The sequence below is a fragment of the Balaenoptera borealis genome (genome assembly GCF_965194805.1).
Source record: "Balaenoptera borealis genome assembly, chromosome: 9".
Classification (NCBI taxonomy): Eukaryota; Metazoa; Chordata; class Mammalia; order Artiodactyla; family Balaenopteridae; genus Balaenoptera; species Balaenoptera borealis.
Genome location: NC_138873.1, coordinates 58,292,990 through 58,316,671, shown reverse-complemented (window position 1 = coordinate 58,316,671; position 23,682 = coordinate 58,292,990). Strand labels below are relative to the sequence as shown.

Sequence of the window (23,682 nt, the reverse complement as noted above, 5' to 3'; positions counted from 1 at the left end):
AGAACGAAAAGGAGGGTCCTCTGAGGGCCGCCCGTCCGCTCCCAACGTCGCAGTCTAGAGAAGCTGAGTTGGGTTGTAAAAGAACGAGTGAACGCCCAGCGGAATTCCGGTGCAAATCAGCGAGCCGGTTTCAGCACAGAGGCCCCGACCCCTGCTTCGGGCACAGACCTCTATCCTGCCTCTGGTAACTCCTCCCTGAGCCCTGCTGCTTTAAAACTAGAGTGATCTGTCTCCCACGTCGCCCCCGACCCGTAACACTTAAAAAAACAAAAACAAAAACAGACTGCTAGGGACGCACACATGCACTTTTACACTCTTGCATATCACATATACACAATTGTACAAAGCACACAGGCACAGATTTTATTCAATGGCCAATGTCAGGATGACGGATGTATTTATATTCAAGATGCAAAATCTGAAGGTGGTCACTTAAATATCTCTGTGTGTTATATCCAGATGTTCACTCTCTGCCAGTGGAAAGGAGAATTTACCTAGGGAAACATTAATGTCTAGGGAAATACTAACATTTTTCTTCTTCCATGTAAGTGAATCCTGTTCTAGCCCCATTTTATTACCACATTTAGACGTTGTGATGTTGAGGCAGAAACAAGGGTCCCTTATAACTTTAACCCGGGCGAGTCTGCTAGAAAACAAAGGCTAGGGGCGTATTTAATATTTTTTAAATTACTGTAAATATTACTTGTTTGATTAGGAGGTTTGGGAAAGTATACATTATTTTATGACAAAACAAAACAGCTCTCTTCTGAGGTACTACTTCTCAGGTGCCTGTCTGAATTGACCATTAACATGTCCAAAAAATTAGCTTCAGTGGTTACACACTGAAAAAAGAAAGGGAGGGAGGCAGAAAGGAAGAAAGAGAGAGAGAGAAGGAAGAAGGAAGGAAGGAAAGGAAAATGTACCAACTTGAAAAATGAGAGTGGCAAAGAAAGGCAAGTAAAGATTTTATATAGTTTCTCTAAATATTCTGGATAATATTTTCCACCCAGATTTTGAAATTGTAGTCTAATATAACCTTGAATTGGTCGCTGAAAAACAACAGTGCTTCTTAAACTGTGCACACTTTTAAAGAACTGAATGATTCAAACATTAACAGTAGCTGAAAAACTCTGACCCTGCGCATTCTGAGGACAGGAGCGGGTGGGTGCCTGCGGCTCAGACCGCCGGCACATTTTACACTTTTCCTTTCTAGAAATAGAGCTGTGGATGGTGTGTGTGTGTATAATTCAGCAAAGCAGGGCCCAGGAGCACAAATCGGGGTGTGCAAAAAACTGAAGATGAACGTTGGTTTGCGACTTGGGGTTGAAAGACACTTTGATTCCGAAATCGGTTTCCGATCTTCAGGCCAAATCATGCTCTCGGTGCGCTGCTGGAGCGCACGCCAGGCCCGGGCGCGCGAGTGGGTGGCCGGGACGCACGGGGGGCGGGGGTGAGGAGGCGAGGTGGCCGGAAGGGGGCGGAGAGGCGTCCGCGGCCTCGAAACGGGTGAGGGGCGTCAGAACTGGGTGGATCCAGAGGGCTTGTGCTTCACTGGCCTGCTTTGAGAGCCTTTGGATTAGGTTTCTGGAGAGTTTCCCCTTCCCTGAGCCCCAACTTTGAGTCTAGCTCCTGGGATCAGTGTGCCCCGGGACTGTGCCGCGAGTGCCTGAAAAGGACCCCCTAGCCCTGCATTCTCTAGGCGGAGTGGGTAAGGCATTCTCGGGAATGCTTCTAATCCGTAAACAGATGACGGGGCTTCCAGACCTGGCTGAGCGCCGGGGTCCCTTAGGGTGCAGTTTTCAGCGAAGCGCAGCTTTAAAATATGGACCTCGGGCTCCATTCTGATTTAGGAATCGGAAATCCCTGTTGAACTCTGGAGTTGGCATTCGTAAGGTATGGGAGGGGCGGGGGTGGTCCGAGCGCCAGGCAGCTCCGCGAGCCGCAGAAGCAGGGGTGAGGACAAGCTCTGAGAGAGGGGTGCGGGCGCCGCCTCCCACTGCGCGGTGAAGGCCGCCCGGACCTCCCTCCCCGCCCTCCCCCTCCCCCGACTCTGCGTCCTAACTCGGCTGGGGCGCCGCCAGACTGAAATTTGGAAGAGCTGACGCCCGTTCCTGCCCTCCGGCGTCACCGCAGGATCCCGGCGAAGTATTGTACCTCTGTGTTCTGGGACGGGGACCAAGTGCCTCTGGCGTCTGGGGCACACCGGAGTCCCTCTCTAGCTAGCCTCATCACCTCTGCGTCCTAGGACTTGGGAATCTGCCCTTGAAAGTCTGGGCATCCTTGCTCCTAGCTGGTGGTTTTGGAAGTTGAGCCTGAATGGGAATTGCCTGGAGAGGCCTGTGAAAACATAGATTGCTGGTTCTTACTCCCAGAGTTTATGATTCAGCAGATCTGGAATGGGACCCAATAATATGCCTTTCTGCCAAGTTCCCAGAAGATACTGATGCTGCCAGTGAGGGAACCACACTTTGAGAACCGTTGCTTCAGCCTGCCTTCTCTCAGCTTGCCTTTGGAGAAGACAGTCAGGAGGGAAAAGATTTAAAGTGAGAGTCCTACTGTAGGAGCTTGGGCATATGGCATAAAATAATATGACTGTCTAGTTGAGGTCCAGGGGTGAGACTCATGGCTGTGAAGATGGGTCCTTCCTACCTCCTTAAGAAAGAGGATGGTGGCCTCACAATGAGGGAGAGGAGGCGGGGGAACTCAGCCAGGCCAGCCTTTGGGGGGGGGGGTTGGCCTCCAAAGGGCAGGGAAGTGCTCAGAGCACCCCCAGAAGGTTCCAGAGTTCCACGGTTCTCGCTGGAGAAGAAGTCCAGAGGGCTTGGGCCAATCCACCTCGGGTAGGACACGTTGGAAAAATAGCAGATAAGCTATTGGTTCTCCTTTTGGCCTTGAAATCATTCCCTAATTTTGCCAGAGTCCTTGAGCATGAAGGACCCAAGATGCGTGTGGTGTTGGTGCAGGGGAACTGCCCCTGGAGGAAGAGGCCCTGGCTGGGCCCCATAGCCTCCTCTTCAGTGGCACGTGCTCCCTCTTGTACAGGGCCACGTTGGGACAGTATGACTTTGTCAGTCTTTGGATGCTTTTGTCATGTTTTTATGGGCCCCTTCCTCCATAAAAAATACTAAAGATTATATTTTACAATTGGGTTGCTGCAAAGACTAGTGTAATTCTGGCTGAATTCATCATCATATATTCATTAATCTTATATTTATTTTTTTTCTTCTTTTTTGTAAAATAGATTAAAATAAAAACATTCTGTGGGCTCCTGAAACTATCATGGGCCCTAGGCCCTGTACCTGTTGTGACAAATGCTGCTCCTGGCACACCTGGGAGGATGGGGATACTAGGTGTGCCTTCTCCTGGCTGCGGCTCCTAAGCCTGGAAACCTGGAGAGAGGTTTGGGACCAGGATATTAATCCGTGAGTCACAGCCCCACTCCTGGTGTAAAACGGGTCAACTCCTCCGTGCTCACACTGCAGAGTCCCACCACCCTGCTTTAGTTGTGTCTGAGGTATGACCCTAAAGCTGGGTGGAAAATCCAAACAGATTAGGTTACCAGCACCCTTTCTTATCTTAACACCTGGCCTGCTTCACGTTTTTTCCTCACCTGGATATCAGATTATTAAGTGAAATCCAATTTTAAAATGCTTTGCAAACCAAGCAAATGCATCGTTTGGTTGCCAATCGGTGTCCACTACTATGCAACAATATTTAATTTCTTATAATATTTCTAGAGTTGTTTTATGTGTATTCAAGCAGATGTTAGGATTGATACTTTTACACACTGTCTTGCACCTTGATTTTTTTCCATGACAACTTCCTCATCCTTTCTTTCCTAAACATCTGTAAGCGTTCTATTTTAAGACGATATCAGTATAATTTATTTAACCTGTCACCCACTGAGGGCATTTAGGTTGTTCCCCATCATTGCTATTACAAGCAGTGCAGCAATGAACACTGTATACATGTCGGTTACCTGTGTACCCATGTAACCACCGGACAGACTCCCCTAGACTTCCCTTGCTAGATCAAGGGTATGTGCATTTGTCCTCCTAATAGATATTGCCACCTTGCCCTCCACAGCAGTTGTGCCCATTGACACTCCCACCAGCAGTGCACGAGAGGGGCTGTTTCTCCACAGCCTTGCAATGAAGGGCATTATAACTTTTTTTTTTGGCCAATCTGATAGGTGGGAAAAAATCAGTCTACTTTTAATTTCTTTTTCTTTAATTATAGAGGTTGAATATATTTTCATATGCCTAAGGGCTTTTCAAGTTTCTCTCCTCTTGAATTGTCTTTCCAGAAACATGTGAGGATGGGGCCCTCTTGGCTCTGGACAGGGTTAAGGGCCCTGGGCTGAAGGAAAAGCTGGGACCTGGCTTTTAATGGAGGTGAGGGTTTCTTGAACCCCTGGGAGAGAGCTCACCAGAACTCTGGGAAGTGGAGACAGTCAGAAATACAGATTCAAGGTTCCGGAGTCATCTACCGACACTTCCCCCCACCCCCATATGAAATATTCTTTAGTACAAAACACAGAAGATAAATATGCAAATATAATGTTAATGTGTCTTCATCCAACTGATCTCCTGACTAGTTACCTTCAATTGTGTTGTACATATGTTAAAATAGTGGTTAATTTATGGATTCTGTATGTTTTGAAATTCAGTGGTCCCAAGTTGATATTTGAACCAACTGTTTTTGTATTTTACCTACAAACACATGGAGACTTTACCACAAAAACAACTCAAGCATGCCAGCCAATCACACCTCAAGGTTTAAGCAAATAACTTGGAGGAACAAGGGGATAGACGGATCCTGGCAGTAGATTCAGAGGAAAAACTTGTAATGATCTGGTTAAGAATCTAAATAAAAATGATACATAGGAGAAACAGGAAAAACCAGTGTGCTGCAAGTGTGCAGCCTACCGTAGTTTAGATCTGCTTGGATGTTTATTTTCACTCCCAGAGATCAGATAACTTGTTTGTGAAGATAAATGTCATATGATAAGCCACTGTATATTCTCCCTGAATAATCAGAAGTCACGTGATGGCAATGTGACTGTTTTCCTCCAAACCAGACAGCAATATGAATGTGTGTTAAAGCTGATATTAATCCTCCTTCAGTTTGTAAATTTCTGATTAATTTTAGGGCTTGGGTATATAAGAATTATAACATAGTTTTATATCAAATTACACCCCCCCATCCATCTGTCTGTGTGTCTGTCTGTCTCTCTCTGCCCCTCTTCCCCCCTCCCCCCGTAAGCAAGACATGATAATGAAAAACTATTCCAGCAGGAGGAGCTGGTTTAGAAACAAATGGATTCCATGGCAACTCCTGACTCCACACGACTTCTAATAACCGGCATTTCAGTTGGAAACTGCCTATGTGATATTGTGTCCAACGCTGGTGTTTTATGTGGGGTTTTCCCTACTCTACATCTCAGAAATGGGGTCTTAACCTCCAGTTTCATGAATAAGCAGCGGCAACATGTCACCACCTGTAACCATAACGTGGCCAGTGATTTGTCAAGTGTTTCTGGTTCCAATTTTCAGACTAGCTGACAGAGATGAACACTGAATGAGAAATGTCCAGAGCTGGTATCCCATAGTGTGGAGAATCTGGGAGGTGTGTTCTACTGCAAATTGACGGAGAGGGTCAAATGTTCTCATTCAGCTTGAGAGAATGTGTGCCTCAGGCCCCCGACAGCAAGTCATGAATGTTGGACTGTGCGTCACAGACCACTGCACTGAAAAAGGAAAACTAAACAAGGACAAAAATAGCCAGAGTTTCCCCCTCCTCGTTGAAGGAAACCAAAATGGTCTGAGCTTGTCCTAGAGCTGAGTGACCCGCTGATCTCCCAATGAGTACTGGCACCACTGTCACAGTGACAAAAAAAAGAAACTTGTAACAGGATGGGTTTGTAATACCTTGTGCCTAAGTGTTTTATAATTTTTACTGTGACCCAGGAAAAAAATTGTGTCACAAATGGGTCAGGTGATTGCTCTTAGAAACACTGCAAGTCAATGATGGAGTCATTGCAAAGGTCAGAAGGAGCTGAGCTTGTGTACCTGAGCTTGGTCTAGAGCTTCTGAGTCCAGTCGCAAAGCTTGTGCCCCACCTGGGCAGGTCAAGATTGAAACTCAGCCAGGACTCAGTCCTATGTCCTACCCAGGGAGGATACCTTTTTCTAAGTTGCACAAAGGCGCTATGTGGAGTAGCTCTCGCTTGGGCTAACACTACCCTCCTTGGTGATTCTAGGCTGTGTGACACATGTCAAGGAATGTTTATTACGACCCTTGCAAATCATCATGCAGGGGTTTCAGTGGTTAACCCCAGTTGCCAGTGCTGGTCAGAGCAACCAGCAAATAATGGTTTACTCCAGGGGAGTATAAGAATAGAAGTGACACAGCAAATTTGTTTAGTGAGGGCATGTTCCAGGCAAAGTAGGGGAGGGAAAAAGAAAGGTTACTGTGATGAAGAGAAAGAGGGGAACTTGTGCAGGTGGGAAGCATTGTGGGGAGAGTTTGTCAAAAGTGTTGACATCGACATGCACGAAAAATTTTGAAAATCTATTGGCCAAATTCAGGGGGAAAATGCTTTAAAGTAACTGAATGTGTTTATTTTAAAAACTCTATTTACTCAACAATACGTTTACGCATTTTAAGGTAACTTTTGAAAAATCACACTCGTTTTGAGTAATTTGAAATTTGAGGAAGGGTATAAATCACCACAGGCCCAGAATGTTTAATAGTGTTATTCACCACCAGTTATCCAATGGTCAGCAGTGCCATAGCTCATACGGAACCTTCACATCTTTCTAGAATGAGCTGACACCTGACCAAGGAGACAGTGCAAAGGAAGCACCTGTGCAGTGAGGAGAATGTGAAGGGCGCTCGGTGGAGGGGATTCTCATTCACTCCATGATTTCAGGACTTCACTGGAACTTCTGTGAATTTGTAATCCTCAGCATTCCTGTGAGGAAGGGGACAGGTGACATCTCTCCAAGTTTCCAAAGGGAAGGCTGAAGAACAGAAATCTGAGTAACTTCCCCAGAACCCCACAGGAATAATGTTCACCGGAGTAAGTATTTCCAGATTTTCTTTCGAAAAGTGATTGAAACTTTTAGAACACGATCAAGTAAAAAGGGGTGATGTGTATTAAAGATAAAGAGAGTAACCCAAGGGACAAATATCCCCACGAAGTCAAGGAAGCAGAAGCATCTCTGGGCTGAAAGAAGAGGAGCTTACTAGCTGGCCTGGATTTCTTCTTGAAATTTTTCTTAACTGTTCATTTTGAACTAATTATAGACTTATAGGAAGTTTCAAAGAAATGTACAGGGAAGTTCAGCGCACCTCTCTCACTCTCACCCAGCCTGCCCCAATGTTAACACAGCTTATTCAAGTTTCTCCAGTTATGTATGCACTTGCGTGTGTGTGTGTGTGTGTGTGTGTGTGTGTGTGTGTGTGTGTCTGTAGTCATATGCAGTTTTGTCACATGTGTAGCTTAGTATAACATCAAGACACAGAGCTATAACATCGCTGCAAGGTTCCCTCACACTGCCCTTTACAGCCACACCTGTCCCTTTCCCCTGCTCCCATTCTTAAACCCTGGCAACCAATAATCTGTTTTCTATCTCTATAATTTTGTTATTTCAAGAATGTTATAAAAATGGAACCCTATAATATGTAAATTTTGAGATTGGCGCTTTTGCTCAGCATAACTCCCTTGAGGTTGATCCAAGTGGTCACATGCACCGATAGTTCATTCCTTTTTATTGCTGAATAATATTCCATGCTATGAAGCTACCATAGATTGTTTAACCATTCACCCACTGAAGGGCATTCCAGTGGTTTCCAGTTTTTGAATGTTATGTACAAAGCCACTATGAACATTTGGATACAAATTTTTATGTAAACATGTGTTTTCATTTCTCTGGGATAGATGCCCAAGAGTACAACTTCCGGGTTGTGTGGGAAGTCCATTTTTAAGTTTTAAAATAAACTGCCAAACTAATTTCCAGAGAGAGTGTACCATTTTACATTCCCACCAACAATGTATGAGTGATCCAGTTTCTCCATCTCCTTGCCATCATTTGGTGCTATCATTATTTTTTATTTTAGTCATTGTGATAGGTCTGATATCATTATGCTGTTAATTTGCATCTCCCTAATGGTTAATGATGTTGAGCATTTTATCATGTGCTTGTTTGCTATCTTTATCCCCCTTCTGATGAAATGTCTGTTGATGTCCTTTGTGCATTTTCTACTTGGATTCTATGCTGTCTTACTGTTAGTTTTGAGAGTTTCTGTATGTATTCTATGTATATAAACCCTTTGTTGGATATGTGATTTGCAAATATTTTCTCCCCAAATTGTCTTTTCCTCCCCTTTCTAGGGTCTTTCACATAGCAAAAGTTTTAGATTTTGATGATGTCCAATGTTTCCACCTTTTCTTTTTGAAACTTATTTTTAAATCCACAGCACAACATCATCCATTAGGGAATGCCTCAGTGTCAAAACCACACCTCTGTGAAGCTGTTTCATAATTGCAACAGGGGGATGAATGGCAATTCCAATTCCACAGATATTTATTAAGCATCTCTTGTGTAGCAGCTACTGCTCTGTGTACTCGGGATTTTTCAGTGAACAAAATAGCAAAGATTCCCACCTATGGGGCAGTTCCATTCAGATGAGGGGAGATAGACAATGAACATGATAAAAAGTCACATCGCAGATAAGAGGTTTTAAGTGCTGAGGGAAAAGAAAAAGGAGCAAAGAGGACAGGGATCCAGAGGGAGAGTTTGCAGGATCAAGTAAGAGTGTCAGGGCGCAACCTGAGCTGACTTGAAGGGGGGTGAAGGAGTAAGTCCAGCGATGTCTGGAGGGAGGGGACTGCTGGAGCGAAGACCCAAAGTGGGGGGCATGCTCGTGGAATAGCAGGAGGTCGGTGTCTGGAGCAGAATGGGGTGCAGAGGGGAGAATAGGGGATAAGCAGCAAGAGGGGCAGATCACGGGGGCCGCGGAGGCCATCGTGAGGACGTCACTGAGTGAAGGCGGGAGCCACACCATCTGACTTGGTGTTAGCAGGGTCACTCTGGCTGCTGTGTTGATGACAGTTTGAAGGAGGCCAAGAGCAGAAGCAGGGAGATGTGTAGGAGGCCACACCGGATCCAGGACAGAGATGACAGTGGCTTCCACCAGGTGCTAGCAGTGGAGATGGTGAGAAGGGCTTGGACTTTGGACATATTTGAAGGTATATACAACAGGGCTTTCTGATGAACTGGATGTGGGAGAAGGAGGGAGAAGGCAGACTTGGAGGTTAAAGTTAGAACATGGGATAAAAGTGACCCAGAGAATTGGATGAGAATAGAAAGTCAGTAAGAGAGAAAGAAAAAAAAAAGATGGAAAGAGTCAACAGAAATGTGAGTTCAGCCTTCTTCGGGGGCAATTTAACAGTATTTATTAAAATGTATATGTGCTTTGTTCCAACAATTTTTCCTTTTTAGGATTTATCCTTCAGGGCTACTTGCCCATGTGTACAGTTATGTGTAAAAGGATTTCACTACAGAACTGTTTGTAATAGTGAAAAGCAGAAACAACCTAAATACCCACCAGTAGGGGAATGTTTTATGTACTATGGTACATCCAAACTATAAATCACCATGCCACATTAAACCGAGTGACATATATCTACAGGAAGCTCTCCAAGATACACCGTTAAATGAAAAAAGCAAGTGGCAGAATGATGCATGAAGTGGGTAAAGAAAACTCTATCTGCACACTTACGTACCCCCATCTCTGTAAATACACAGCCATAGGTCTGGGATAATACGTAGGAAACTCATGAAAGGAGCAAGGAGGGAGTTTACTCTCTGTGTTTAAACAGTCATTTAATATTGTTCTAATTAAAGACATTAAAAAAAACCTGAATTATATCCAAAGATTTTTTTTAAGTAGTGTGGAAGGATTTTTTTCTTGTTGATAAATTAGATTCTTCATTACCTTCCTTAGAGGTCCCAGGAGGTCCAGACCTGTACTCTGGGAAACAGCCCTACCCCCCATGGTTAGGGAGCGAGTCTGGGTTAGCTGGGGCAGCTGAGGACACTCTATTCAGAAAAACTCTGGAAGAACCAGCTGGGGCTCCTTTGTGAGTGATAAACCCCAACAGAATTAGTCCTATTCCCAATCCTGGATCATTTCGTCCCTTTCTGCCTTGTGTTGGAGGCAGCAGACAGTGGCAGACAGAGACAGGACTTGCAGTCCAAAGGGCTGGGCTCTAGTCTCCGCTGCTACTGCCCTCGGTGTCTCTGAGCTTCTGTTTCCTCGTCTGGGAAATCGGGAACAACGGCTGTGACCAAGTGAGAGCTGTTGCTGGAAGTGCTTTGTGTGTGGAAGGCCACCCACTGGACTGTCAGGGCTCGGAAGGCAGTGAAATATGTCTTTTTCACTGCAAGCCAGGGAGTGCTATGTTGTAGGGCCTCTGGAAATATATTTCAAATAAATGCATTTGGTGCAATTCCACGAGGTGTTTTTGCCGACGAATCAGACTAAGTATTTTGTGAAATTATGTGGGTGTTTTTTCATTGTACATCTGTGTGAGAATGTTATTTCTGGATGCATTTAGGTTTCTTGTTTTCTTTCTTTAAATTTCACTTTCATCTCCATCCCCAGTGGCATTTGTTTGCAAGGGCACCCAAGGACAGAATGCCAGCAGTGTGAGTTTGCCACCTATAGGTGGATATTTTCATAACAAGTGTTTGCCTGTGACCGAGATACTAGTCTAAAACAAAAACAAAAAAGTGTCAGAAAGAGAAAAACAAATACAGTATGCTAACACATATATATGGAATCTAAGGGAAAATAAAGGTCATGAAGAACCTAGTGGCAAGACGGGAATAAAGACACAGAACTACTAGAGAATGGACTTGAGGATATGGGGAGGGGGAGGGGTGAGATGTGACAGGGTGAGAGAGTGGCATGGACATATATACACTCCCAAATGTAAAATAGATAGCTAGTGGGAAGCAACCGCATAGCACAGGGAGATCAGCTCGGTGCTTTGTGACCACCTAGAGGGGTGGGATAGGGAGGGTGGGAGGGAGGGAGACGCAAGAGGGAAGAGATATGGGAACATATGTATATGTATAACTGATTCACTTTGTTATAAAGCAGAAACTAACACACCATTGTAAAGCAATTATACTCCAATAAAGATGTTTAAAAAAAAAAAAAGTGTCGTGTACAAAACACCCCCATGACTTCTACTCCAGCTATACTCTCCACGTTTGCTTTCAGTGTTCCTATAAGGATCACCAGCAATCTTCAGGGAAAATTAAAAACAAAAAGCAGATCCAGATCACTCTACCCCACTGCTTGTAATATGAGTGAAAGCGTGGACCCGTACAGGTCTGAACCATCATGCATTCCCTTGAATAATGCTGGTCAGTAAGGAAAGAACACGGGCCTTGTTTTATGATAGCTGAGCTCTGCCTCATCATGGCCTGAGCTGGGAGCATCCATTTCCACATCTGTGAATGAAGTGATTGGACTAGAATTTCTGTGTGGCTCCTTCTAGCTTTAATGAACTACACTCTAGGGGCTAAAAGTAATTATAACAGTGATCTCTAACATTTGTTAAGGCCTTACTACCTGTCAGGACCTGGGCCAAGCACTCTCTTATTTGATCTGCCTGACAAACCTATGAAATAAGTACCACTATTACAAATAAGAAAACAGAAGGATTAAGTAACTTTCCCCAGATTGCAAGGAATTGAGTGCTAGGGGCAAAATTTGAACATGGATTTCTGATTCCTGAGCCTACCATGCCTTTAGCCACTGTAATATATTTCCAAATAAGTACTGTCCTTTTTGCATAGTCCCTTTGGAAGTCTACCCATATAGTCCAGTGATACTACCACTACTATTTTTGGAGTGCTGTTTTAGGAATAACAAATTAGTCTACACTGTTGGGCTAATGTGACACAAACAAGAAAGTTGGCCTTTGGCTGCAAAGATGTTTGGCTACCTCCAAAATAAGCAAGTGATTGAATCAACTGTTTTTGGATCCATCTACATCCAACACACATGGAGCGCCTAATTCTCCATATGGGGTGGAGACAAAAGACCCAGGCCCTATAAGACAGCATGTGCTGTGTGGTGGAGATGTGGGAACTACCGAGGGTCAAGAAAGGGAGCCATCGGCCAGGCCAAAGCGTTTGTGAAGGAGGAGCAGGGTGTGAACGAGACAAGGCACAGAGCATGGGAAAGGAGGAAGGGGTAGAAAAGTGGAGGCAGGTTGGACCAGAGATGAGGGTTTGTCTCTGGAATCAGCGAGAATGAATGTTGAAGTGTGTGGAGCCCAGGGGAGGAAGGCCTTGTGTGCTGTGCTAGGCAATACGAAATTCTCTTCAAGTCAGGAGGAACTGCTCAGTGCAGGGGTCTTGGAAGGCCCTGCCTCGGTCCTTGTCTCATCTTTGCCCAGCAAGCTCCCCAAGTGTTTTTTACCCGAAGGTGTCAGCCATCACCCCATTCCCATGGCTATCAGTGTTTCTTCTTGGCTTTGAGACCTCCAGATGCTTTCCAGATTTGCATCCACATTGTGTGCTGACACACCCACCCAGCAGCTGCTTACTTCAGAGGCTTGTCTGTCCCATTGCAGCTCATGGCTTGAAGCCCACAGGGTTCAGGGGTCTGGTGTGAATCAGAAGTAATATCATGGCAATGAGTATCCTTGGGAGTCAATAAATGTCCATTAGATTGAAGGTTTCTGAACAATCTCATAGTAGCTGTGTGCTGGTTATTTTCTATTTGCCCCTCCCCCGACAGATCCATTCTCTGCCCTTTTGACCCTGCTCTCTGCTCCCCAACACCGAACCTCTTCAGAGGATCCCAAGGGGAAGCTGGGCTCCCTTCAGCTTCTGATTGAATTCCACCAGTGGGAAGCCATTGGAGAATGGGAGACGGAAAGGCTGGACTGTTTACTGTTCTGTCCTCTTCCTGCCATAACCTTGGCGGTGGTCATACTACTCTAGGCTCCAGCCCTGGTGGACAGCCCCTCCTGTACAGCTGCAGCTCTCTCTCTCCTCGCCCTCTTAGACCCGGAGGCGGTAAGGGCTTCTTACTCTTGCTAGTTTCTAGGTGCTCCATCATCCTTTGGTGGCACCCAAAACCCTGTACCACTCTGCACAATCCCTTCATTAAACTTTTCTCACTTCCACCTTGTCAGTGTGCCTGTCTGTTTCTATTAGAATCTGCCAGGACAAGGTGCACACGGCCTTTGGGGAAGAACAGTCTGGCAGTGGCCCTCAAGGTGGATAGATGGATGGGATTCATCTGGAGAGAAGGGGTAGATGAGGGCCTGGGATAGAAGGGGCAGTGACGCAAGGGTGGGAAGGAATGCAGTTGGAAACACCCTTTCTTTTGCTGTGCAGAGTGCCTACCTCTGCTCCTGGATACACTGTGGAGATGACACGCGTGTTCATTGCGTGCTTTGAAAGCCAAATGCCGCTTTTAGATGCCTGTCTGGGGAATCGAAAGATAAATCCGGGGAACTGAGCATCTGATGAGCAACCATAGCACCATAGAAGCCCTAATCCTGCTTTGCCTGCTTGAGCCCTGCCTCAGGTCTGGTTGCAGTTGATGCTGGATTTAATCGGGACTACAGAAGCCTTTGTTTCTCTCTTGGCAAAATCCAATGCAGACCCTCTAGGTTCCCATAGCACTTCACAGACACCCCAATTTAGGACTGACGGTGTTGACTTTGAGGGCAGGGACAAACCACCTGGGTTCAGCCTTGGTTCCCCAGTGCCCAGCCGAGAGTCTGTGTACCCTGCTGATGCTCTGAGTTGAGGGGCTGGCTGGTGTCGGTATGGATGAGAGTGAAGGGCCATGAACTCTAGGCTGTGGCAGAGCCCGTGTCTGTGGCAGGTGGGGGAAGAAGTGGCTTTGAAGTGAGTGGCTTGTGGGAGGGAAAGGGGAACCATAGGAGGAAGCTGGTGGAGCTAGATGCACCCTTGTCAAGACGTCACAGCCCTCCCAGGAGGAGGGCAAGGCTGGCTTTCTTACCCCAGCTGCCTCTACAGCTCTTTGTCCTTCGCATAATTCTGGATCTGCGGTGTACACAATAAGTGGCATGTTGGTAAATAAAGGCCCCCATCCGCTGTTCATGCTGTTGAATTGGCCAAGGAATTGTTTCCAAAATGAGACTTTGGAATATTTTATTCAGCAAAAACAGACCTATGGTTCTGAGTTTTGTCTTCTGATCTCTTTTAGGGGTTGTTAAGGGTAATTGATAACGTACATTTTCATCTGGGCAGGATCCGTGGTGGGTTCACCATTGAGTTGCCATAAGGCCTAGGGGATAGGAAACGTTCACAGAACACTTGTGAAGTGGCTTGATCAAGGCAGGCTGGAGAATTAGGCATCTCTGTCAGTGCCTAGAACTGTCTGCGCCTTGCCAAAGATGCCATCCTATGGTGGTCGACTTTCCCATCACAAATTTGAGATTGGGTTTAAATGAGACTTTCTTAGCTGAAGCATACTTTGCCCTGTGTTCCCTTTCCTCTGGCTTTACTTTGCCTTCATCTTCCCCTCTTTCTTCGTGGCAGGAGCAGAACTTGCCCTGGAAAATGCTCAGGCAGAGCAGGAGCCATGGGGAAGGCCCTGCCGTCGTGGACTTTCTCCCTTGTCTTTTCCCTGGCTCTCACCCACCGCATTTCAGGACTGGGAAACGCGTTGTAAAGACTGCCCTGATCGATTCCCGGATTTAAAAGGATGGCCTGCGGATGCCGTGATAATCACAAGAGGAGAGTGAGACCCTGCCCCAAGTAAACTCTTTCCTTTTTGTTTTTCATGTTTTGATCTTATGAGCCTTGACTAGGCTCCACTGAAAACAATGGCAAGGTCTTCAAAGGGGAGCATCAAGCCCTCTGAATGGACTAATTCTGCTGCAGGTTCCCGCCATCTATCCGCCCTTGACAAGCGCCAGTAGAAGTCAACAGGTGGTTGTCCAAATATAAATGAAAAGGCTTAACTCTTAAAACATCGATGTCTGAGGGGATTTTTAGAAGACTTTACTCTGTGGTTTTGGCAGCGACTGTGGGTTCCTTTGCCAGCATACAGAGAAATTTGACCTGTGTCACTCAGGGGCTAGAGATTTTCATCACTACTGTCTCCGCATAGCACTTACCCACCCCTTCTCTTCCCCAGCAAACAAGCAAATTCAAAAATAAAAAGTGAAGAGAGAGAGAGAGACAGAGAGACAGAGACATAGAGACAGAGGCTGAGGAAACAAAGGAGAGGGAATGCTTGGTGAGTCTGTATTTTATTCCCTTATTAAAGTCACATTCATATGTGTCAAAAACAGGGGGTAGTTTGACCTGTGGGCAGAGTGGGAGGAAAGGTATTTTGCAAGCAGATTTCTCTCAATAAAACTTGCTCTGTGCTGACAATACCGTGACAAATTATTAGAGTTATCTATACAAACAACATATATTTAAGTTACTGCCAGCTTCGCAAGTGACGATTGAGAAATAAAGCAACAGGGGGGCAGAGGAGGGAAGGACCATAGGGTATAACCTTTCTAGTTCATCCCTAATTTTCTCTGGTCCTTTCTCTTTCTTTATCTCTTAGGCAGCCAACCACCTGAGACTGGCCATGTGATCCTACAGGAAAACATTGACTCTAGGCAAAACCCAGTTTCCAAAGCAGATTCTGTGTATTTTAAAGTGGCAGCAAATTTGTCATTAGAATGTACCCTAGAGAAACATTATTGCAAACTTAGGGATTCGATTCAGAATCTAACTTTACATTCTTCGTCTTCCTGAGCAAAGAATTCACCTGATACTAGTTTAGAAGGATCACCTGTCTTCACTTTCCATTTTGGGAAGCCATCCTGGGTGTTTAGTAATTCTAAACAACCACTTAAAAGGAATAAATATGGCACCTTTCTCTAATCTAGAGTCACAAAGATTTGATTATTTAAATAAAAGAATATATGCATCAGAGCTCAGCTTACATATATGACATTACGTTATATTAAGCAAATAAAAATCCCCAGGTAAACATCAGTGACAAAGGTAAACACTCACATTGATAATAGACCAGCATGAAGTCCTTCATCCTCCTTCTTATCCAGGGGAGGGAAAACCCGGACCCCCCAGCCCCAAAATATCAGGGTGGGTCAGTAGGCGGAACATCTGCTTTTAGGAGCTGCCATCTGAAAGGCTCTTTGCAGGCAGGTCCCTGTGCCGCTTGACTTGGAGTTTTCTAAGATGCCTGGAGCTCCTCCTCTGAGCACTCGCCTCTGATATGGCCCAAGGGAACACACACCCTGTTTTAGCCTGATGCCAATTTCAGATGGGCTCATGACAGCTGACCTCTGTGGAACAGGCACCCCTGGTAGCCTGGGTGACTCCACTGTTTTCCCAAACACCAGGATTCCATCTCAGCCCCTGTGGCCGAGCCTCAGCATTTAATGGAAAAGGGAAGATGTTCAGGTGCTTTATTTTCAGTTGGATGAAAGAAGCAGACTTGGACCACAAGGAAGTACACAGACGCCTCAAGTGGGTGCAGAGAGAGCATCATTTAGGAAAGACTTTATCCTTTTTCTTCCCATAGGTACTACCCTTGATCTTTCCCCAGAATATGGAGAAGTTGCCACAGGAACTGGGCAAAAGGCCTTTATAAACATTGTGGGTGTAGAAAGGTTTCGTCCCTCAGTCCTTTGATGAGATGGCAGAGATTAGCACTTGATAACCTTGATGGTCACGCACTTTTGAAGTAAATAAATGTCTCCTGATGAGCTTCTAAATTAGAGAGGAGAGGAGGCCCAGCTCACCTCCGCATGCTATTGTAATCAGAAACATGGTAAAGCTACAACTTAGCACTAATCTTAATAGCTTATGAATGCCAGAAAATGTTGTAAACTGAAGAATAAATCAATTGAGCAAATCCCCAGTGGCCCCTCCACTAGCTAATTAGTTCTGTGGGTTCTAAGAGAACTAATTTTCTACATCAGAAATGAAAAAAAAAAAAAATCACTGATCCCAGGTGAAAGGAGAAATAGTATCATCAAGTTGTAAATGTCTAATTAAAACTTTGAGAAAAACAGCTAGAAAAAAACTCATTACTGGGATTTAGGCTCCAGAAAAATAGAGAATGACTTTTCATACAGCTGAGTGAACATCCATCTTGGGAGGACAAACTCCTACTTCCAACAGGCTGCCATTGGGGAAAACACTTTTTCAAACTCCTCTTGGGGAACTGGTTTCAAAGTCAATTACTCCAGAATCATAGTCTCATTTTGCTTTCGACCCAAGCTGTTTTCACCTAGATTGATTGTGTTCGTTTTGGGTCATTTCCAAAAATCAAAGTATCTCTCAGAGAACCAATGTTTGCCAACACTGAGGAGAAATGCACCTTGGGTTCTGAAGGGAGTTCAGAAAGGGAGTTTCAAACACTTGTGGGATATAACTGCCTTGTTGAAATAAGCACAATCTGCCGAGATGATGACTTTGAAGTAAATAATACCCATTCAGGGGCCATTTTGGGGATTTGCTAAAAGTCAGACTGCTTTCCAAATTTCCAATTGCTGTAATTTTGAGTATTTATATAACCAAATTCATAAAAGTCATTTTTAACCAAAGGAAGATGGTTGAAATTTGTACAATTCCTTTTAAGACACAAGAGGAAAAGACAAATCTTTTCTCTTCCCCTTTAAAACGTACGGGCCTGTTAAGAACTCTGCTTTTAGGTTCTTGTGTTTATGAAAAGACCTTGTATCACCTGCCATAAGTACTGGCTAAGAAGAATTATTTTCCCATTCTTATTTTTCATTCTTTCTACCTCTCCGTCTTCCACAACCTATGGCAATCTTTAATCTCTAAAGTTTGGAGATTTTAACTGATTTTGTTTTTTTTGAAATTCCTTTCTTGACGATAGTTCTCAGGCAGCTCAAGGTGGGGACCGTTTAGGGCAGACAGAGATAACAAACCCTAAAAGGAATCAAGGAAAGTCTGAAGTCTGAGGAGATTCTATTAATTCTATTTTCAAGGTCTTTTCTGGTAAGATTTCCCAGGTACCTATTCATTGTAGTAATATGAGAGCACAATTCACCTGAACTCAAAATCATTCTCTCCTCCCTCTACTCCCGCAATTGTCCTGCCTCTGAAGGTCACGCTGACATCTCTGGAACCGTTGGAAAATTTTCAAAACCCCAAAGTTTTCCAAAGTGCTGACCTAGGGAGCTGGATTGCTTGCTGTGCATTTATAGAACTTTTCCACACGTCTCCTATGCATGTGGTGAAGCAATCAATATGGATGAAATGACTGTATACAACTCTGATCCTTGCCTCATTATGAAATCACCACCTCAGCTACACACAGATCCAGCACACCTGGGGCCTCACAGGGTATTTGCGGGGAGGAGGTGAGATGGGGTGAGAGGGTAGGTAGTGAGGGTTTCTTGGAAATAAAGAGCACCCACCTCTCAAAGCTTTTTTTTTTTTTTTTTTAATTTATTTATTTTTGGCTGTGTTGGGTCTTCGTTTCTGTGCGAGGGCTTTCTCTAGTTGTGGCAAGCGGGGGCCACTCTTCATCACAGTGCGCGGGCCTCTCACTATCACGGCCTCTCTTGTTGCGGAGCACAGGCTCCAGATGCGCAGGCTCAGTAGTTGTGGCTCACGGGCCCAGTTGCTCCGTGGCATGTGGGATCTTCCCAGACCAGGGCTCGAACCCGTGTCCCCTGCATTAGCAGGCAGATTCTCAACCACTGCGCCTCCAGGGAAGCCCCTCTCAAGGCTTTTACACAATCTCTTTAGAAGCCACCGGAGTAGCAAGGTGAGCAGGCGCTCCCCTGTGACAGGCTGGCGAGGGGACGGGGCTGGGGGAAAGGAGGAGATCCACGCCCAGGGCCGCCTTGGCCATCCCAGACTCATATTCTGAGCCCCAGAGGGTGGAAAGACATGAACAGCCACTGTGCTTAGTGCCTATATTTTTGGGGGCCCGCACCCCATGTATGAGCTTGAGCAGCCAATCTTCAAGGTCACTGTGTCTGGGTGGACAAAGCGGCTGAGTTGGACCCTTTGGGGTCAGAGGTTCAAATCTTGCCCTCACCGTATCTGGGCTGCGTGTCCATGAGAGACTGACTTGGCCTCTCCGGGTGTCTTAGCTGAGGAACGAGGAGGAATGCCAGGCTTACAGAGCTGCTGACAGGGCTTGAAACAGAAGGAAAATAACATGTGTGAGCGCTTGCCTTATACCTTCACACCACCCTTAAGCCCTGAAACAACTCTGAAAGCAGGTGTCATCATTTCAACATTCAGCTGGGAACCCAGGTTCAGGGAAGCTACAGAGTGGAGACGTGATTCAGTGCCGGACTGTCTGACTCCAAGTCCTGTGTTTTTTCTGCTACCCCGCAGGTACTCAGTAAATGGTAATTTCTCTTCAAAAAGATCCCTTAAAGCTGGAGGGAGGGAGGGAGGCCAATTGGGGAGCAGGAGGCTGGGGGTGGAGACAGACTCAGTAATGGTCTGTGGAAGGCACTAGGGCTTTGTGGGGACGTGCTGGCAAAGGAAAGATGTGTTTTCAAACCCATGTCCTTAATACCAGCCAAGGTCAACCCGAGAACAATTTGCAGTGGAAAATTACACCCAGCAAATTCTACAGCCTGATCCTAATTAGGGGCTAACCTCTCTTATTAGGTGAACTTTTTCTTTATTCCTCCGCTGTGGAGAAGAGACTGTAATTTGTTAATGAAATAGCATGCTGATGTATGTCGTCTTATAATTTGTGGATGATCAAGATAAAAATGTTCTTTCCTTAGAAAAATATGGCTTTCATTTCCCACTTTTTTTTTTTTTCCTTCTAAATCATTAGTCCTTCAAACATGTTCCTTTGGTCTTATAATAAACAAGTGGGGGGAATGAGACCATCCACTTCTTCCAGAGCCTTCGTTCAGATCCACCCATTTGTTCAGTCTCCCAGTTTAGCAGTTTCCATCCAGCCATCATTTCTTCAGTTCCCAGAGGCCCCTCTCGGAAGAGGAGGTTACAGCCCCAAATGCAATCAAGGCAGATGTGCGAGTAGACAAGTGAGAAATAATGGGGGAGAAATACCCCAGACGGTGCAGATTTATAACCCAGGCTGGATGCTTCTCCTGGGACCCCGTTTGTTGCTCTGGGCTCTTGTCTCACGGGGCCTCTGAGTGAGGACAAGTGAGAGTTACAGAAGTGCTAGAAACAGACCAGATGCCCTGTTTCTCCTTGTCATGATGTGCCTCCTCTCTAGGCCGCCACAGGCTGCTTAGATTCTGGGCATTGGCTCTTACAGGGAGGCGGTTGGAATGACAGAGCGTCTCCTGACAGGGTTCCACCAACGGTACGTACTCAGAGGGCAGCTCATCTCAGGAACGATTCACTGAGCATCTGTGCGTCGGACACACTGTGGCAGGCTTGGGAGTAAAAGCTGAAGACGGCACGGTCCCTGCCCTGGAAAGAGTTATTCTCACAGGCCAGACAGACCCACAGACAGACACTTGCAGCATCGTGGGCAGGCGCAGCAATGAAGGAGGGGCAAGGAACGGTAGGGCTGGGAATGGGAGCTTCACCACCTCGAGGAGATGCTTCCGGGCTGAGACTCGAGGATGAGTGACAGGTGGACAGCCACGAAGGCCCCCAAGCCCCCGAAGTCCTTCCAAGCTTGGAGACCACCTGGCCTAAGGCCTGGAGGTGCCGGCAGCACGAAAGAACTGAAAGCAATGAGGCAAAACACAAGGCTTCGGATTTGAGGCAAAAGGCCACAGGGACTGAGACCTGGCAGAGGTCACTGAGGGCCTGTACGCCCGGAAGTTACAGGAAAGGTTTGTATTAGTGTCCTAGGGCTGCCATAACAAAGTACCCAATACTAGCCGGCTTAGGAAAAACAGGAATCCATTGTCTCACAGTTGCATCGGCTAGAAGTCTGAAAGCCGGGCATCTGCAGGGCCGCGCTCCCTCTGAAACCTGTAGGGGAAGGATCTATCCTTGCCTCGTCCAGCTTCTGGCCATCCCACACGGTCCTTGACTCCCACATCTGCCCCCTTCTTTCCCTGTGTCACTTCACATCCTCTTCACATTCATGTCTGTCTCTGTGTTCAAATTTCCCTTTTAATAAGGACACCAGTCAGAGTGGATGAGGGCCCACCCCAAGGCCCTAATTTTAACTTGATGACCTCTGTAAAGACCCTGTGTGCAAACTCAGTCACATTCTGAGGTACTGGGGGCTAGGACTTGAACATATCTTTTTTGGGCAGGGGACACAATTCAACCCATAATAGGGATGAAAGGAGAGAAAGCACCTTGAGATTTTTTGAAGGACAAAAAGCACAAAACTAAAACCCCTTCCCCAGAAAATCTTCAGTTTTCTTCCCTAAATAAAACACCGAATCTTCCCTTGTTTTAATTGTCCTTTAATGGAGACTCATCCCTAGTGACAATCCACTCAGGTTCACAGTGCCTCGTGGAGGAGCTGAGGGCTTCCACACAGCCCATTCCATTTTCACACACAGCAAACACATCAGAGGACCCATGCCCACTCTCAGGGGGGTCCCTTCCCCGGCGTGAACCAGCAATCACCCTCTTTCTCCCAAACTTGTCCTCAACAGGAAATTAAAGGGTTTTTGTTTTTTTGTTTTTTTTTTCTTAACCTGACATGGAACCCCTGTGCCCTCCAGGGCACAACTAGTCAATCAGTTTGTAAAGGAAATACCAAGCACAATCTTTTGGTTTGGTTCAGTTTTTTTGAAGCAGGTTATACTTTTGAGAGATTTTTTTTCTTTTATCAAACATTTTTTTAAAAATTTTTTATTTATTTATTTATTTTTGGCTGTGTTGGGTCTTCACTTCTGTGCGGGGGCTTTCTCTAGTTGTGGCAAGCGGGGGCCACTCTTCATCGCGGTGCGCGGGCCTCTCACTATCGCGGCCTCTCTTGTTGCAGAGCACAGGCTCCAGATGCGCAGGCTCAGTAGTTGTGGCTCACGGGCCCAGTTGCTCCGCGGCATGTGGGATCTTCCCAGACCAGGGCTCGAACCCGTGTCCCCTGCATCAGCAGGCAGACTCTCAACCACTGCGCCACCAGGGAAGCCCCTATCAAACATTTTAAGCCCACTATTTTCAATGGAAAAATACTGTGTGAGCAAAAGGTAAAAAAAATCAAATAGTGCAAAACATTACATATTAAGCCTCTCCTTCCAGGGCCCCCCTCAGAAGCCACTGCTCATAAATTCCTCGTATATCCTTCCAGAATTATTCTATGGCGAGCGCTGAGTTCTTAAAGCATTGCACATTTGGTTGGGAACATGTTAAGTGAATAGCAATCTGCAGTGGAGGCCGTAAGATATTCTCCACTGGGGGTTAGACATCAGGGGCATTTACTACTGGACCCACTGCCTGAAAAATACCTTTAATTTCCTAAATTCCGCGCTTACTTGGTTCTCTTTCAGATCATCTTTCCCAGCACAGGAAGGCATTTGTCTGCCTAATGACCTGCAAGCAGGAAGGATATTCTGTAACCTCACTTTGTTCTGCTGACCCTCACTGGAGACACCTCACCCCATCCCTTTGAGAGAGGACAGTGGGCGTTGTGGGTGCTACAGAAGCTTTATTACCTTCAGTTTCCTCTGTTAGCTTCATGGTCTATATCAGACAGTCCTCCAATCTATTATTTTAAAACTGTATTTGTGCCACAGGTGTTTCTCAAGCGCTTCCTCTATATGAGGTGGTGGGCTCTGCAGGTGAGGGTTTAAGGTGAACTGGTTAGTGCCCAGGAGAGAGGCTGCGGCTCTGGGATCAGGAAAGGAGGACAGGCTCAGGACCAGAAGGCTGGGGAGACCGGCAGTGGCCGATTTTTGTTGCTTCTTGTGTTCTGAAGCATCTGCATAGCTCAGTTTTGGTTGAAGTTTGTGCTTAGTATGTATTTCTTCAGTGGACGCTCAGGAGATAAAATATATATACTCTGAGAGAGATACAGATCGCTTCTGAAAATGATTCAAATAATGAAGGAATTTTTTTTTTAAGATTTTTTTGATGTGGACCATTTTTACAGTCTTTATTGAATTTGTTACAGCATAGCTTCTGTTTTATATTTTGGTTTTTTGGAGGCATGTAGGATCTTAGTTCCCCGACCAGGGATTGAACCCGCAACCCCTACATTGGAAGGCGAAGTCTTAACCACTGGACAGCCAGGGAAGTCCCCATGAAGGAATTTTTTAATGTGATCTTTTTGTTTCTTCTTGAATAAATCTTAGGTTGTGGTGAAATGGCAACTCAAGTTCTTTGAAATGTCTGACATCCCTTTAAATAGATCACCCCTTCAACGTGCATTAGGACAACAGCCATTCAAGGCAACGCAGGGAGGGCTGTTACTATATTTGCATCTCACCATCAAAGCCGGCTTTTCTCTATTTAGTACTTTTGTTTCTTCATGAGGGCAATGGTGTTGGGGGTAGCTTGCTGCTCTAGCTCTGGCTAAAACTGGGAGGCAAGTGTCTGCAGGATTCTCCTTTCCTATCACATGTGATAGGAAATGTAAAGAAATAGATTTAATACGAATAACCAAGCTTATCCAAAAATGTGAGAGCATCTGACCAAATACGCTGTATGGAAGGAATATTTTTAATGCCAGCTTTAAAAGTCTGCAAATCAAA

General features: G+C 45.6%; 1 protein-coding gene and 1 long non-coding RNA gene across 2 annotated transcripts in view; one reads left to right on the top strand and one right to left on the bottom strand.

Moving 5' to 3' along the window:
* SIM1 (SIM bHLH transcription factor 1) overlaps positions 1–18,484 on the bottom strand; it is a 95,462-nt gene extending 76,978 nt beyond the window's left edge. The window contains exon 1 of the mRNA XM_082405230.1: positions 16,091–18,484. The gene's annotated coding sequence lies outside the window, so the exon portion shown is untranslated. The remainder of the gene's footprint in view (positions 1–16,090) is intronic.
* Positions 60–8,022, top strand: LOC309634824. The gene is made up of 2 exons (XR_014248446.1): positions 60–3,422; positions 4,307–8,022. It is a non-coding gene; the product is annotated as an uncharacterized lncRNA (long non-coding RNA).
* Positions 18,485–23,682: the final 5,198 nt, after the last annotated feature.